Source organism: Andrena cerasifolii, chromosome 3, assembly GCF_050908995.1.
Source record: "Andrena cerasifolii isolate SP2316 chromosome 3, iyAndCera1_principal, whole genome shotgun sequence".
In the NCBI taxonomy this organism is placed as follows: domain Eukaryota; kingdom Metazoa; phylum Arthropoda; class Insecta; order Hymenoptera; family Andrenidae; genus Andrena; species Andrena cerasifolii.
In genome coordinates, this window is record NC_135120.1 from 7,264,843 (window position 1) to 7,283,546 (window position 18,704).

At 41.4% G+C, this 18,704-nt stretch overlaps 1 protein-coding gene across 1 annotated transcript in view; it reads right to left on the reverse strand.

Moving 5' to 3' along the window:
- Elp4 (Elongator complex protein 4) overlaps positions 1-18,704 on the reverse strand; it is a 315,058-nt gene that overhangs the window by 140,828 nt on the left and 155,526 nt on the right. The gene's annotated exons all lie outside the window — the stretch shown is intronic.

Here is an 18,704-nt window from a genome sequence, read left to right on the forward strand (position 1 = left end):
CTTGTGTGGGGCGAGGGGGTGGGGACGGTGGTTGACGATATTCCGCGGGCTATAAACCGAACTCGCGCATCGCTCACCCTTTGAGATCGCGAGAAGCAAGAGCGATAAAAAGGGGGGCGGGTTGGGAGGGGAGATTGTTACGGGCGCGATCCTTTCTTTTCTGCGAGAGTCATCCTGCTAATGTGTGTTCCGGCTGCTTCTGTTCGCCGGGGGTGTTTGGGTGTCTCATCGAACGATGAGAGTTTGCGGGAACTTCGTTTCGCAGTGCCGTGTTCTTGGCGGTGTTTCTTCTTTCACGGGACGGGACGGTCGACTTCGCAAGATTCCGGGTGTACGTAGTACGAGGTGGAATTAAACTCGGAACGTGATATTCAATTTAGTTGGGGGAAAGTGGGGCATAACCGGGTGCCTAATGTATTTCTCCTGCTAGCATAAAGTCGGACGGTAAAATAAACTTTGGACATCGCTGGAAATCTTAATTGGACCTTACAGGATCATAAAATGAGAGTTCTTATTTTAAAAAAAATTATTTGACTCACAGGAAAACAAGTTTTACTCACAAGGGATGATCCCGAACCCGAAAATTCAAAAAAATCTGAAACTTTGTGAATATGTAGGGGATTTCCTCCTGATTACAACGCAATTTTTGTTTGCTGCCCAAATTCATTAGAAGGGAGTGAAATTAACCCTTGAAAATTCGGCTATTTTCAGATTTTGGGTTATAACTCGCGAACTGTAAGAGATGGAAAAAAAGTTTCAAGACAAAAGTTACTTCTTTTAATTAGATCTAGCATTTGGTGAAAAAATTATTTTACAGTTCACGAGTTATAACACAAAATCGGTAAATAACCGGACTTTCAGCGGTCAATTATACTCCCTTAGAGTGAATTTGGGCAGCAAACAAAAATTCCGTTGTAATCAGGAGGAAATTCTCTACATATTCACAAAGTTTCAGATTTTTTCGAATTTCCGGGTTCGAAATATTCCCTTGTCAGAAGTATGCAAGTATCCGGTTTCACCCTAAGGGGTGAGTAATATCGGGTACCTATTAAAAAGCGCATAAAATATAATATAAATATAAAAGCATTATTCCTATAATTTTAGAAACCATAAAGAAAAATATTTTAACAAACCTAATTTATACATACATTTATTTTAATGTATCTACTGCGCAAAAATCACAAATAAAGGTCTCGTCTCCTTCCTAAATATTTGTGCAAATCTCATGAGTCCATCCGCGATCTATACACACAATCAAGATTATTATTGGATTTTTTAAAGATTAAAAATCAGCTTCTATGATTTTGCCCCATACTCAAATACCCGGTTTTGCCCCAAATGAGGTGATTTACTAAACATTAAATATTTTCACTTCAACCTGCGATAAAGAGCCGGGTAATACGTAAAAAAACCGTGCAAAGACTACAGAATACAATGCAGTACTTACCGTAACAGATTCGTTAAATCCAAGTGGCATAAAAAAGGCAATTCACCAACGCAACACTGCAACTTTTCCACTCGAAATCCTTAAACTTCTCTGAAATGAAGAACTACGACGGTCTTCGCGCTGCGATTGATCTCATACTGTCGTAGGTCCACCCGAACGTAACACCACGCGTTGCATGTCGCAGCTCTTATCTTACAAAGATAGTATTTTAGGTGTCCGCCTCCGATCATTTTGATTTTTGCATATGTTATAGAGGCCCAAAAAATAAGAAATACGTGTTTTTTTATTTTTCCCCGTTTTCATATTTTGGGGGCTGAAAACTGCGTTGAAAGTTAGGGTTGAAAAATCATTTTCGTGGAATATCTCGAGAACTATTAGAGATAGGGGAATAGTGTCAATGGACGAATTTCGTGTCTTTGAATGCGGAATATGACTGACTCACCACATTTTCAAAAATCCACAAAAATGATTTTTCAACCCTAACTTTCAACGCAGTTTTCACCCGCCAAATATGAAAGCGGGGAAAAATAAAAAACACGTATTCCTTATTTTTCGGTCCTCTATAACATATCCAAAAATCAAAATGATCGGAGGCGGACACCTAAAATACTCTCCTTGTTAGAAAAACAATGCTACCCGGTCTGACCCGCGTACCCGGTTCCGCCCCACTTTCCCCCTAAATCCATTAAAAACAACGTAATTCGTGGGTGTGCACTGTCACTGTGTGTCGCGCACTGCGGGTCTAGATTCTAATTGCAGCACAATGTGTTAATGCAGGCACGTGTCCGTTCCCTGGCGCTCTAGAGCTCCTTTCAGCGCAGCCGAGATTCACAGATTTCGTGCGGTTCTGCCTTTATTACACGCCGCCGGCGCACGTGCTGCTTCCGCGGAACTTTAACATTGCTTTTAATATTTCAGGATCGGTCGATAGGTGCTGCATCGCGGAGTACGGCTGTCCACAACTCGCTCTCGGTCTCCTTTCTAACCGCCTGGCGGACACACGGTTGTTCCCATTAAATATGCAGCGGTAGGCGCATCCGATGATTATGCGTTCGGCAAGATGCACGCGTCCCGTTCCCCACGAAACTCGCAGGGAAACCACGTACTCTTGTACAATGTTGAACGTAGGACTAATTAAAGTGTCTCCCTTGCCCGAGACGTCCCCCGAAATGGTCCGCGTTCTCAGAAAGAAAACCAGAAACGGCAACCACCGCCGTTCCATCACCGAAAGCATCACGCAACGTTTATTTCGCGGATCTACTGTTGCGCAATCTCGCGTCAGTCGGCAGGGAATCAAACGGGTCCCGAACAATGCAATTTGCGCAGCCTGCGCCGCGGTATCGCGGCCACCGACGAGGCATCTCCACCCCGGCCCGCGACTTCCGGGCCGCGATAACGCGTTGCCGCAACGCCGGGGAATGCACAGGGCTCCCACTGGTTTTTGAAAACGAATTCTATCGAAACGCAGCCCCTCCCCGCCTTCCCCTGGCCGTGCGGCACCCCAGGTTCGGTTCTTTTTTTTTCACGGGGGTGAAAAGTGCGTGCACGCGCGCACTCCATTTCTCTCTCACCCTCCTTCTCTCCTTCTCTCACCTGCCCGCGCCGGGCGTGCTGAGCGCGTGCCTGCAGCCAGAACCTTGCCGGGACCGCCGCGGCACCCGTGCGCGATAAAAAAGCGGAAGAATGCCCCCGGCATGGGCGCGTGTGCAACCACCATGGGCCTAGTGAGTGTGTACGAGCGATAGAGCGTGCGTCCACACACGCAACAGGCTCGTGTTCGGCACTGGTGCGCTCGCGAGGACACGCACTCCACCTTGTCAGCCTGTTGTCGTCATCCGTCGGGATAGAGACGGAGAACCGGGACACTGGGGGGTTGAAAAGGGAGGGGGACAATTCGGGATCGGAAAGCGAAATCTCCATTCCGCGGTTCGGTGAATCAGATGTACATATCAGCTTTCCCTTCGTGTACTTTCCTTTCTTTGTCTTTTTTTCTTTCTTCTCGGGTGATGTTAAATGTAACATCATCTAATGAGGTGCAAACTTTACATACTTCTTAATTTCAACACACGTTTGGAAGCGTCTGAGGTAAACGTAGGTATTATGAAACATTGTCCATTTTATGGAACAGTTTCATCAACAATTTAACTTTAACAGTATTCCTACCGACACTTCACGTATGCATATTCCTAAGGCGTTGGGGTCGAATGACCGGTCTTTAGAACAACTTATATTTTATAATATAGAATGAAGATAATAGCCAATTTGATGGGATAAAAATATAGTTTCTTTTATTCGGAAGTATATCATGTATACACGTATATTTGAGGAAAAGTCGTGAAGTTTAATGGTGATTCAATTACGTTGTATATAGGAAATTGTAATCGAAATTTTAAAAACGGTCATTTGACCGGTCGGGGTAGGAATAGTGTTAATATAGTTTTAGGGATTATTAGGAATTACAAAAATTTGTTCAATACATACGGATATTTAATTTTGTAGACAAATAAGAGTAAATGTCATTCTCTCATGTAAAATATTAGAAAGAAATTGTAGTATTAAACATGTCGCCAGCTCCGTGAAATTTGGCTAGCAGCCGAATTAATACCAATAGGATTCGACGATTTATTTTTTAATTGTTTTTTTTTTTTAATTTAAATCTTTATATAACACGTGTAATAGATTATAGGATAGCTTATACGTTGTAGAATTAATAATTTTACTCAGTTTCCGAATTTGAATAGAATTTTATTTATAAAATTGGTGTTCCAAATTGCGTAAGTAATATTTGTTCGCATGCCGTATTTATGGAACAGAAGAAACGCGTGTTTCATAATTGGTCACCTTGTTACTCTAGCCGGTACATGTTTACGAAACACGTGCATTCCTCTTTATAAGCTGTTTATACTTACATAAATAAGTAAGTAAACACAATAAGTGTATATTACTATTTTATAAAAAATCTCAAAACGTAACCTCTAATGTGTGGTATGTAAAAATATAATTAATTTAATTTCATAATTAATACTTATTTACTTCAAAACTTTTTATTTGCAAGTAACGAACTTACTTAAAATGGAAAATGAAATAATAGTAATGATATTGTTAATTAATATTGTCCAAACTATCCCTGGTCTCCCGGTCTACTGTACTTTCTCCCGTCTCCCATTCTACTGTACATTCCCCAGTATTTATATTAAGCCGTTATTATTAAATAGTAATGAATATTAATGAAGATTTTTCTATTTACTTAATTCCTACCTCAAATAATGTTTAAAAATTGATTTAAAATTGAAATAATTGTCATAAATTTGTACGTCATTTTTTAATTATTTGGTGCATGTTATGAATTAATTTCCCTTCGTTCTTTCCGCCTTTATATAATTAAAAACCTTAGCAACTAGAATCGAATAACAAAGTAAATTTAAAAGCAGTAGATTTACATGTTTTCCCCAGTTTCATAATGGGGACATACGAGTCCTATTAGTATTTTGTTAACAAAATTAATTTTATACATTAGATTAAGTTACAAAAAGTAATTTTATTTCTAAAAGAACTGGCCTTTTATATAGTTAAAAGATTTTTAATATTCTATAAATCTATTAACTCGAATTTGATGAAAATTCTAATCTTTCCGAAATTTCGTTGCATAATAGGTACTTTTACCTTATCACCGAAAGAATCGGTTTGCAACGCTGTCTCTGCTCGCAGCGATGAAGATACAAAATCCAGAAACGAGACATTAATGGAGGAGATCCCCGGTACCGAGCCGGTTAGATGGAAAGGCTGAGGGGGCGGGATATTCATCGAGATGGAGTGCGAGCAGTAAGTACTTCCGTACACAAGCCAGGCGAGAGATATCGTAGGAGAAAAAAAAAGGCAGGTATAGGGTCGGATTTCGAATAAATCGCGAGTGAAATACGGCAGGGCTATAAAAAGGGATCTAAGTTGGAGCACTGTATTGTGCGTGTTACGTAAGTGCAAATCCTCCAGCAATTTCGCGCGACATCTTCGAGCGCTCCTTCGAACCGAGGGCGTTCCTCCCCGCCGCCCCTTGGAATCGTAATCCCTCCCAAGCTGTAAAGGGTTGCGAAACACTCCGGGGGATTTCCACAGCGACGCTGCGGTTACGCGATCCTTGGTGAATCGCGAGAGGAAAAGAGCAAACAGAGGCCGGGGAGGTTTTTTAGGCGCTTAAGCGAGGACCACTGCCCCACGGGCGCGAGGAAAAACTGTTTACAATGGCCAGATTATTGGCAATTATTACGATACTTAACCCTTGGCCGTCCGACGTGAAAGCGTGAGCTTCTACCTGGTGCAGCTCTATTGTGCGCCAGACGAGGCTCCTAACCCTTTCAGACGCCCTCCCGGATACCTGCCACACACGCTGCTGAACGTTAGAAAGTTAAGAACCCACCCATTTGTCAGTGGGAACTCGATACAGTAACGTCACCCCCTCGATCTTCCATTAATATCATAACACGTGAACGCCATGGAAGAAAGGAGCACCACCTCGTTCACCGCACGATCGACCTTAAGGGGACTAGGCATGGTGCGCTACCAAAATCCGGGGACTTCTTAATTTTTTTTATGAAAATCTCGAATTTTTACAGACCACATCAGAGGTTTGCTCCGAAATGACACGTGTTCTACACATCCTGTAATTTTTTCCAAGTCGATTTCAAAACGCATTTAAAGTTTCTGGGCAAAGGCGACGCTATAGGTTACCGCTTGACGTTTTTAGCTGCCAAATCTGCAATTTTGCGAATTTTACTATAAACTAAGCGGCATTTTATTCAGAAAAGATAGTACTTCGAAAAATGCAATAAAAAAGAAATAGATTTTTCGACTGCCTAATCCCCTTAAAGTTTCTAGGCAAAGGTGACGCTATAGGTTGCCGCTGGACGTTTTTAGCTGCCAAATTTGCAATTTTGCGAATTTTACTGTAAACCAAGCGGCATTTTATTGAGAAAAGATAGTACTTCGGAAAATGCAATAAAAAAAAAAATAGATTTTTCGACTGCCTAGTCCCCTGAAAGTTTCTAGGCAAAGTTGACGCTATAGGTTACCGCTTGACGTTTTCAGCTGCCAAGTCTGCAATTTTGCGAATTTTACTATAAACCAAGCGGCATTGTATCCAGAAAAGATAGTACTTTGAAAAATGCAATAAAAAAAGGAAATAGATTTTTCGACTGCCTAGTCCCCTTAAAGTTTCTAGGCAAAGGTGACGCTATAGGTTGCCGCTTGACGTTTTTAGCTGTCAAATCTACAATTTTGCAAATTTCACTATAAACCAAGCGGCATTGTATTCAGAAAAGATAGTACTTCGGAAAATGCAATACAAAAAATCGATTTTTCGACTGCCTAGTCCCCTGAGCGCGCTCCAGTATACCCAGATGCCGGAGGAAAGAGAATTGCACGTTGCTCCGGAAAGCGGGCCACAATTAAGCGAGCCGGGAATACAATAATAATAAAAACATGCGAGAAAATAGTCCAACGGCTGGGCAGTGTTACGCTGGCAGTAAAACGGACCGTAGGGTTGTTGAACCGTCGTCATCCCTGCTCTACGCGATCAGCGAAATGTCACCGGGCCGCGGTAGGTGGTTAGGGGCTGCCAGCCAGCCTCTAACCCAGCGCGGAGCGTTTTGCTCGCCTAAACTCTCTGTTTCTGCGCGCAGAAGGCTGTACAGCGAGCGCCGGCAGCGTCGCGGCGAGGCCAATGATGGTAAAGCTGGAGGGCGAGAAGGACTAGATAAACGCGAGCGGCGGGGTTATAGCCCAGTGGTACCGGCAATTAAAGTCGGGATCGCTCTAGTTTCGCACAAAAGCGGGGCCCTTAAAAGTTCCGACCTTTTCCATGGCCACGGACGGGCGTATCCAAAACAGAGCGTATTGGGGGGCTGTTCGGACTTTTATACTTTTACTGCGCAAATTATCAGGTACGAAAATAGTGAGGGCCCGGGCCGGTCGTAACCGAGAGCGGACGCGGGGCCCAGCAGTGACCTTGGAAAAGTGACGCTCCGGTTCTTGGGCGCGCGCGCACAACGAAATTGGATTATATTGCACACGGTTTTGTGCGCCTCCTTTGGGCAAGATGCTCGGAGGAATAATAGGGGGTCGTTCTGTTTTTCCGGCACCGAGCATTGTGACCTGCGAAATTGAATTTTTCGACCGTCTATGGCGGTCGAGGGGTGCGGGCGCTGCTGGCTTAACTTTTATAATTAGATTTACAAGATCGCACCGCGCGCTCGCCCGGCGAGCCGGGTTAGAGGGATCGTTTTTCACGGTCACCTCGAGGCCTGTCGTTGCTGCTCGCGCTGTAAAGTCGAAAGAAGATTTACGCTTAACCTTTTTAGTTAATCCCTCGTGGATGGGAGGGCTCGACTTGACGTTCTACTTGCGCGGATGGAGGTCCACGTGTCATCGGAGGTTCTTATCGGTGGAGTAATGGGGAAGTTGCGGGGTAGATAATTTATTTTGTGCTTTGGAGATGAGCCTGGGTGCAGTTTACCACAGTTATCTATTTTTGGGATGATTTGTGCTAGGGAAGGGGGCTTTCAGGGTTGCATATGGAGATCGTGGACGAAGGGTTAGGTACAACGGTGTTGTAGCATGAATAATTCGTCGATTAACATCTTGGTATCTTCGTCGCGAAAAAATTTATTTATTTATTTATTTATTTATCATATGCGGGTAAGAGCCATTTCTTAACAAAATTGGTGATAAACAGTACCTAGTTGAGACGGACATTACACAGGAAAGAAAAAGAAAAAGAAACGAAATGGGCAGAGTACAATGATTACACTGTCCAACAGCCATTTTTGTCTGTAAGATTCAATAGCCGTCTCTTATAGAGTTTTGTGCGCTGAAAACGAATCCGCAAACCGTTTGTCGCCATCACCCTCAGTTTTTGAGAAATTCGAGTTTGAAAAAAAACTGCAAATTTTTAAATTCGAACATCTTTTGTGTCGAAATGGTAATTCTTATTCGGTTGCACGTTGCGTCAAATTATTCTATGAACCCTCCCGAATACAACGATATAAGTTATTATTGCATTATGAACATTTAAATCTGTTTAAACATCGATCAAAGGGAAAAGAACACCCGAAATGCACCCATTTTTGACGATATCTTTCAATTTATTTACAAAACTAAGGGTCTAGGAGGAAATTTGACTATTCCACGAGATGCAGCAGACATTTTTCCTTCGGATAGCATCAACAGAAGTGGTAAGTCACGTTTTGTTCTCAATACAGAAGCGAAATAGTTTGGCAAAACGTGCGGCGTCGACAGTGGTAGTCAACGGCGGCGCGCGATCCACTGCCGCTCAGCGTAACACAATCGCTTAACGCGCGTGACTACCACTGTCAACGCCGCACGTTTTGCCAAACTATTTCGCTTCTGTATTGAAAACAAAACGTGACTTACCACCTCTGTTGATGCTTTCCGAAGGAAAAATGTCTGCTGCATCTCGTGGAATAGTCAGATTTCCTCCTAGGCCCTTAGTTTTGGAAATAAATGAAAAGAAATCTTCAAAAATGGGTGCATTTCGGGTGTTCTTTTCCCTTTGTATAGCTAAATAATACCATTTCGACACAAAAGATGTTGAAATTTGAAAATTCGCAGTTTTTCTCAAAATTCAATTCCTCAAAAACTGAGGATGATGGCGACAAACGGTTTGCGGACTCGTTTTCAGGGGACGAAAACCTATAAAAAAAAAACAGCTATTGAATGTTACAAGTCCGAAAAAAAGTGAAATTTTGTATTTTGTCGAACTGTGTTATAGAAACCAAGAATGCGCATGACTATCCAGAGATAACCTTACGTGCCACTGCTCTATAGACGCTAGCCTTAAGAGTGCAACGAGAGCCATGAAAAAAATCAAACTCCGTATAATATGTATCAGCCAGATTGCAAATTCGGCTTATGGGGTCGGTAAGACCAAATCTGGAGGTTTAGACGTGATGTCTAAAGAGCAGAGTATACCTGATAGCACGTTCCGGAACATTAAAATTGAACTGGTTCCTTATTAGAGATAGAACTAACTTCAATATGTACCTACTCACGAATCCGAGTCAATTCCTATATAAAAGTTTCGCTTCATTGGATTCAAATACTAGTCACAAAGGCTGTCGCCCATTACGCCGAAGCGAAGCGCGGCGACCAAAGCGAAATAAATGTTCGCCGGCGCTGTTCTGTCATACGGGTGATGCGTAGTCGCTGCTGTCCTGTCATATGAGCGATGCGTGGTCGCCGCGCTTCGCTTCGGCGTAATGGGCGACGACCTTAAAGCCTCGTGGCCGCTAGATATAAACTTGCGACGTTTATTGCGCAAGAAACTTGCACGAGTGTTTACACTACAGCAATTTTTTTCACGCAAGTTCTTGCCTGCAAGTAGTGGCGAGAAAAATCTTGCGGAAGATACGTCTCGCGTGTTTACACTGCAGTGTTACTCCTGAGCGCTGAGAGTCGAAATCGACTGGTGAATACGTAAAGTGTATATTAAAATGTCAAGTCAACAAATTAGATACGCTGCTGCATGTACAGTGTTACTTTTGTTAATAAAGGAGCAAAGTATTTGGAGGAGAGATTGGATTTTAAGAAGATGTGATCTTGGAATTCACAAATCACTGATGTCCGAATTAAGAACGGAAGATCCTCGTCAACGGGACAATTTCTTGCGAATGACAGCAGAAGATTTTGACTGACTATCTGTTAGAATTAGTTGGATCGAGCATCGGTAACACGGACACAAAATTGCTGATATGCATGTAGATTCGGGACAGAATACTGTGGTCTACCTACTTGCTTTCTACTCTCGCCAAAAATTTCCAACTCGTTTGGAAGTAAAATCTTTCTCTCTGAGAGGAAGAGTATCGGGTGTCTACACTATGACATAATTCACTTGCTGAGACCAACTGTCGCGAGTAATTAGAACTGAGGTAAAAGTACCTATTGTGAAACATTGTCCATTTTATGGAACAGTTTCATCAACAATGTAACTTTAATATAGTTTTAGGGATTATTAGGAATTACAACAATTTCTTCAATACATACGGATATTTAATTTTTTAGATACATAAGAGTAAATGTCATTCTCTCATGTAAAATATTAGAAAGAAATTGTAGTATTAAATATGTCGCTAGCTCCGTGAAATTTTTTTTACCAGCCGAATTAATACCAATAGGATTTGACGATTTATTTTTAATTGTTTTTTTTTTAATTTAAATCTTTATATAACATGTGTAATAGATTATAGGATAGCTTATAAGTTGTAGAATTAATAATTTTACTCAGTTTCCGAATTTGAATAGAATTTTATTTATAAAATTGGTGTTCCAAATTGCGTACGTAATATTTGTTTGTTCGCATGCCGTATTTATGGAACAGAAGAAACGCGTGTTTCATAATTGGGCACCCTGTTACTCTAGCCGGTACATGTTTACGAAACACGTGCCCGAATTCCGTTGAACTTAGTACGTTACTTATATGCTCGCGAAACACGTGCATTCCTTTTTATAAGCTGTTTATACTTACATAAATAAGTAAGTAAACACAATAAGTGTGTATTACTATTTTATAAAAAATCTCAAAACCTAACGTCTAATGTGTAGTAATGGTTTATAGTTAATAATCATATTCAATGGTTTTTGTACTCAGATGCGGGACACTTTAACAGGTTATTGTATTATGTTTTAGTATAAAATTATTTAGTTATTGCAAAGTTACAACTGATTTCCCGGAAGCTGTTTTTCAGACCGGTGACGATTTCTCCAAAACCGCTTCACCAATCTTTCTGAAACTTTGTAGGTTTCTTCTAGGCACTTAAATCTAGTCTTTAACCGAAGCATTTGTTTTTCCAATGCATAGTTTTTATTTTGTGGATGAGAAATCAGTGTTTCTTCTACGAAAATCGATCATTTCAATTTAAACACCTGCCACTTTGTCCCAGATTAATATTTTATAAACCGGAACGATTAGAGACTAGATAAACTATTGTACTAACTAAATCTTCTTCGTTTTTTTATTTCAGATAACCCAGTACCGAATAATGTTGGTCACCGCGAAACGTGTTTCTAAAAACAGCTTTCAGGAAATCAGTTGTGATTGTGCAATAACTAAATATTTTTATACCAAAAACATAATATAATAACCTGTTAAAGTGTCTCTCATCTGAATGCAAAAACCATTGCACAAAAATATGCATGTACTTTCTGAAATAAATTCCCAAAGAATCGATTCGTTTTCTACCTCCTGACGGTAGGTAACCCCTTAACGTAAATTTTGAAAAGAGTTAAAAAAATATATATAACTGACGAAAAGAAGTCTTTTCAAAATTTTGTTAACGCAAGATTGTAGCGCTTGTTGCACCATTAAACTTTTGTTAGAAACATTTTTTTCTGTCTGTTGTACTTTGAGAGTTATACGCGAAAAAAGTGTAAGTGCTATTTTGACTTTGAGGTTAGTTTTCACCCCCTTAAGGGGGGAGCCTGGTGTAACTAAATGAAAATCGAGGCATTTTTCGGGAATTTTTTTTAAAGAAAGTATTTGATAGATCTTTCTGAAACTTTCAGGATATTGTATTAACAGGTTAAGGTATATAACAAAAAAATTGTATTAAAAAAGAGCAGCAAATAACAAAGTTATGCCCAGTCAGTTGGCGACGCAATTATTGCACTGCGGGCAACGTAGCGTCTTTCGGTTTCATCTGAAACCAAAAATCGAACAATTTTCTTTTAGTTTATGAGTGTACGCACAGAATGAAGAAATTTGAAACTTAAAAGATGCAAAATGAACAAATGGCGGCCTCTTGAATAAAAAGTTCACTGTTTCCAACGAAATTTTGCCTTAAATGTCTAAAAAAAAGTTATTTATTTAAACAACATCTTTATACTAATAACTTAGTACTATGAAGAAAATGTTCACAAATATCCGTGCACAAGGCCAAGTCGATTGGTTGAATATTTTTTTAGTTACATTGCCCGCAAAGTGTAAAACTGTCGTTTCGAGAAAAACACATTTCCAGTTTTGTGGTAGCCTGGCGCTCCGTAGCAAAACCGGCTATATCCGCTTTAATTTTTCGAATTTCGATTTGCTGCTTTGGGAGCATATTATCGTGATGTTCAACTATTGATTTATGCAAAAAAAAAATCGATTTCTTCGACCCCCTACACTAGACTCCCCTTTAAATGGCGATAGGGCCCAAATGAAGGACACCGTTGTTCCTGTTTTCAGTCACTCTAAAAACCCACGAAGCTGCGTTCCAATCGGTGAGTCCGGGTTCGCGGGTGTTCCCTTGTTAGTTACGACATTCTTCCTTTTCAAGCCTCTAATATCGCGCGGACAAAGCGACGCGTTCCACCCGAGTCCCCTTGACGGTTCCTTCGACGTTCTCCAAAAATATCCGGCCCCGTTCGTCGCAGAAAGGTGTAAACACGCCAGTCCTCTCTAATCTCGATAATCCAACGCGCTGCAAGAAAGCAGCGTACCGTTTGTCTCTACCGAAGGAACAAAAATACGCCTCGCTGCCAGCATACATATCTCTTAACCCGGTAATTTCGTTCCTCCTCCTGGACTCCCCAGCAACCGTGATCCTTCATCTGCCTAGTCAGGCACACTTTCCAGGATTCCCCGGGATCCAGAAGTTCGTCTCCCGAGGAACGGCTGGCCGGTTTTTTCCCGCGCGTTTCCTCGCCCGCAGCGGAAAGCCCGGTACTCGTAACAGTCGAACTTATGCAAACCAATCTACCTTGAAAATCTGCCCATTGTGCCCGGGAATCGCGTACGGACGCTCTGTTACAGATCAAATCGATATCTTGATCTGCGGCTGACGAGCAACCGTTGGTCACGGCCACCGAAAGAATCGCTGCGCCAGCCCGGCCGGATTTCGGTTGCGTCTCTCTCTCGAGTGGAGGTTTTTTTTCTTCTCGGCGCGGTGACCGTTAGATAGAGATCTGGCTGCCAAGCATCTCGGCGGATTTAAATACACCTCCCATGGTAATTGAAACACCATAGACGGCCCTCTTTCCGCGTCCGCGTCGATTCGACCGCCCTCGGAATCGATTCGAGCGATTCCATCTGCCCCGGCCGAAGTTCGTTGGCCACAGTTTCCAGCGGGAGCCGCGCCGCTTCTGACTTTGAGCAACGACTGTTTAGAACGGTCAGGTAGCGCCTGCATCTTTTTTACATGAACGCAGGCGAGCCCTTTTTTTATAAGGATCAGAAAGGTCGAGTTGAGAGAACGAAAGTCTCGGTTTATTGGAGCCGAAGCGATCGATACCGAATCTCGTTTGGGAGCACCGATTTCGGGTTCGATACGAGGTTCAAAAGGACGTCGCCACTCCGTTGGGGACTTCGTGGATGCCCGATTCACTCGAATAAATATTTAAGAACGCGCTAATGGGAGAACGTCGGTAAACGGACGCGCCAAGTGGAAAGTTCTCGATTAGAATCGGCCGCGGTTCGTCTAAAGTCCTCGGTGGATCCGTGGCGATAGCTTGGCGACAATCTGTACGAAGCAATTGCGCACTTTCGCGGCTAGGGACAGCCGATGGGGCGTGTTTGCTTGGACCCTAGACCCCCGAGATAACGAGGCTTACGTGTGCTCCGAAATGGCCACGGATTCACCGGTCGGCTATCTTCTCGTTACCGAGCGTGTACGATTTAACGCAAGCTTATTATAAAGCCGTCTAATTATCTGGTCCCGATACCGGCTAATGGTCTGGTCTAATAATACCGATCCTGTATTAATTCCGTGCTCGCCCACTGGCCAACATGTGGTGTGCGAATAGAGATACGCAGCACGAAGAAGCGCCAGCTGGTCTAGGAGAAGACGTCGTTGCTTTCGCTTTTTCTTCCACCGATTGCATCGTGCCTAAATCCAGCCGCTTTAGGGGTTTCGCTAGGGGGTTGCGGAAGAGTTGAAAGGACAATGTTAAGAATAGGTTAATTTTCGCATTGAGACCAAAGAATAATTATTTCACAGATCGATTCTATACTTTCCAAGGAACAAAAAACGTATTGGCCATTTTTCCGGGAAGTGACGGGAAAGGTGTGAAAAATGAGGCCAAAGTGCAAGAATATGACTAGAGACCAGGGCGCGAATTTTTCGGTTTGATTCTCTTCGGGGTATGATCTACTGGCAGAATAATCACTTAAAAATCATAACAAGGATTATTTATATCAATTATAACGAATTAGTATTCTGTATAATCATCAAAGTGCGTTCAAAGTTAGGGTTGAAAAATCTTTTTTGTGGAATATCTCGAGAACTATTAGAGATAGGGGAATAGTGTCAATGGACGAATTTTGTGTCTTTGAATGCGAAATATGACTGACTCACCAGATTTTCAAAAATCCACAAAATGATTTTTCAACCCTAACTTTGAACGCAGTTTTCACCCCCCAAATATGAAAACGGGGGGAAATATAAAAACACGTATTTCTTATTTTTCGGTCCTCTATAACATATCCAAAAATCAAAATGATCGGAGGCGGACACTTAAAATACTCTCCTTGTTAGTTTAACACTTACTACTTATCCTTATTTACGTTCTATTACTAGAAGAATTTCTTGTTTTCGATGTTTATATATCGATAAAGCATTACTTATCACCACTTTGATGATTATACAGAACACTAATTCGTTATAATTGATATAAATAATCCTTGTTATGATTTTTTAAGTGATCATTCACTTTGGCCTCATTTTTCACAACTTTCCCGTCATTTTTCGGAAACGTAGCCAATACATTTTTTGTTCCTTGGAAGGTATAGAATCGATCTGCGAAATAATTATTCTTTGGTCGTCAATGCCAAAATTAACCTATTTTTAACATTGTCCTTTCTACTCGAAACGGCCACGAGAGCGTGGAGTTTCAAAAGCTACCCTCCTGGTATTTTAACTTCGATTTCGTTAGAAGTTATTGGTAAAACAATTGGAAACTCGCGAGGCAATTAAAGCTGCTATAAATTCAAATATTATGCCCCATCGTACAAATCGAGTCGTTAACAATTTAACGCACATCTGCGCCCTCCTCAAGGGCCCGCGTTGAATCCGGAAAGCAGCGTGCCCAGAAGAGGGGGTGAAAGAGAAAGAAATGTAACCGATCGAAGCGTGCGTCCACGCATCCTTGGCATATCAATGCCACGAAAGTCTGACAAAGGAATGGTCCCCGTGCCGGTTTACGCGGCGTCCTCCTCCTAAGCGGATAGAAGGCACCCTACCCAATTTTTTCTCTCCATCCCTCGAAGATCCCTTCGCTTCCCTACGCGTCCACTCCGCGACTTCCGATTAACCGAGGATCCTTTCTGCGTGAGAGACGGGTCAGGGGAGGGCGCGAAGGTGCGCGAAAGAAAGGTCGCACGAGGTGGCCAACAGTTGACCAGGGCGCACCTGGCCCGGTTAGCAGATCCATCGATCTGGATTGGGGTCCGCGGTGGGACCGTTGGTCAGCCGACTCTCCCTTTCGTCAAATAGGGATTCGATTCGCGGGAAGGTTGCGAGGGACATTGGCCGCCGTCGCTACCAAGACACTCGTCAAGAACAGATCAGTCTTCCGCGCAGGATATCGAGCAAACACCTCGCGGCTGTTGCGTCACTGTCCGATTAACGCGGGACTCGTGGCTGTGTCAACTGGCTTTCTAATCAAACACGCTGCCTTCGGTAGACTCGGCGACGTTTTATCGACTAGAGAAGCTATCGTTTTGTAGGTACATCGCCCCCGGGAGAAGTTCGGTGAGAATCAAGGGGACCATTCGTTTCGGCAGCTCCCTTCTGTTGGTCAGACGGTTGCGCGATACGATCGACAATTAGTTTTTTCTTTTTTTTTTGCATTAAACGAGGAAGAGCTTCTTTGCCAAGGTAGAGGCTGCACGCTCTGGGAGCTCGAGCGCTTGGAGTCCATAGACGGGGTCTCGACCCTCGTCCAGGAACCAACCACCGAAACGGACTATTTTTATTCGGAAACGTATGCAAGGAGGAAAGAAGTACGATTAGATCGTGCGATCCTCTCTCTCTTTCTACCCTTCTGCCATTCCATTTCTGTCTGTCTTCCCCGGGCAGCGTGCTGCTGCGTAACAAGGGCCTAACAGAGCTGTCAATCCGTCGATAAATTGAATGGAGGACCTAAAACCACCCTACATTTTCTGCCGTCCTTCACCCCCTTTCATCTCTGTACCGCGTACTCTTACACCCCATCGGCGGTGGTGGCTGCGACCCGAGGCTCCAACGGTGTATATATATATATATATATTTTTTTTTTTCGCTATTCCTTCGTAACAAAAACGTCTGTCTCTGCGTTTGACGTGTGGTTCGGCCACCCTTGCGAGCAGATTTAAGGAAGCAGAAAAGTGACCGGTAACGTCCCTTCCTCTCAACTGCGTCCTCGAATACGTCGGACAACTACCGACCTTGATAATCGCTTTCTCCCGCGCTCGTTGATGTTAAACATATAATTGCAACGTTTGCCAAGGTTTGTAATTTCTATTCCGTGGTCTGCACAAGAGGTTTGAGGATTTTGAAGAAACGAACGGTGGGAAAAGATAGCAATGTGGCTTCGCTAATTAAAGAGGAGGAATTTGAAGGAGGTATAGGTACCGTAAACTGGGGGAACATTGGCAGCACGGGGTAACATTGGTATACACCGGGATTACATTGTTTTACGTCAGATTAGGAAAACTTAACCTGTTAATATTATTTATATGCAATGCTATTAATGCTATTAAGATGTAAAAAATAAAATTAAATTAACAAATTTAAGTGGCAATGTATCTTACTGGCTTCAGATTAGTAAAACTTAACCTGTTAATGCTATTTAAATGTAATGCTATTAAGATGTAAAAAATAAAATTAAATAAACAAATTTAAGTGGCAATGTATCTTACTGGCTTCAGATTAGTAAAACTTAACCTGTTAATGTTATTTGTATGCAATGCTATCAATGCTATTAAGATGTAAAAAATAAGATAAAATTAACAAATTTAAGTGTCAATGTATCTTACTGGCTTCAGATTAGTAAAACTTAATCTGTTAATATTATTTATATGTATCTTACTGGCTTCAGATTAGTAAAACTTAACCTGTTAATGTTATTTATATACAATGCTATCAATGCTATTAAGATGTAAAAAATAAAATAAAATTAACAAATTTAAGTGGCAATGTATCTTACTGGCTTCAGATTAGTAAAACTTAACCTGTTAATGCTATTTATATGCAATGGTATTAATGCTATTAAGATATAAAAAATAAAATTAAATAAACAAATTTAAGTGTCAATGCATCTTACTGGCTTCAGATTAGTAAAACTTAACCAGTTAATATTATTTATATGCAATGCTATTAATGCTATTAGGATGTAAAAAAAAAATGAAATTAACAAATTTATGTGTCAATGTATCTTACTGGCTTCAGATTAGTAAAACTTAACCCGTTAATGCTATCTATATGATGTGCCAATGTTACCCCGGTACACCAACGTTTTCAACATGTATTAAAAAAGGAAAAGGGCAAAAAAATTATGCATTTTGACACTTGTAGTACAATCACAAAAGATGCAATGTTATGCAGGGCTTGAAAGCTGTTATAATATCGATTTCGGTTCTCCAAACAGTTATGAAGAACCTTTATTCGGAATAACTGTTATGAAGAACCGAAATTTCCAACTATTATCTGTTTCAGTTACGGTTCCTATTTCCTTCCTCATATCGGTTCCAGAACCTTTATTTTTTCGGTTCTATATCGGTGCCGAAACGGTTCTAGAATCAATTCTTCTATCGACTTTTCCCTAATTGATATCATTAATTATTGCAGCTGCAGATTACTGTATATGTGCATATTCTTTACAAAATCCTTATTGAAAAAGAAGAAACATTTATACATGCGTTGAAATAAATAAATCAGCTACATATTTTTTACATTCACACAAACTATATATCATGCAGAATTGGAAGTTAAAAGTTTCTCCTGTTTCTATAAGGATTTTGTAAAAAAGATGAACATCTACAGCAATCTACAGCTACGATAATAAATGATATCAATTAGGGAAAAGTCGATATAAGAATTGCTTCTGGAACCGTTTCGGAACCGATATAGAACCAAAATAATAACGTTTATGGAACTGATATGAAGAGGGAAATAGAAACCGTAACTGAAACAGATAATAGTTGGAAATTTCGGCTCTTCATAACAGTTATTTGGAATAAAAGTTCTCCATAACCGTTTTAATCAGAACCTTTATATAACAGTGTTAAACAGTT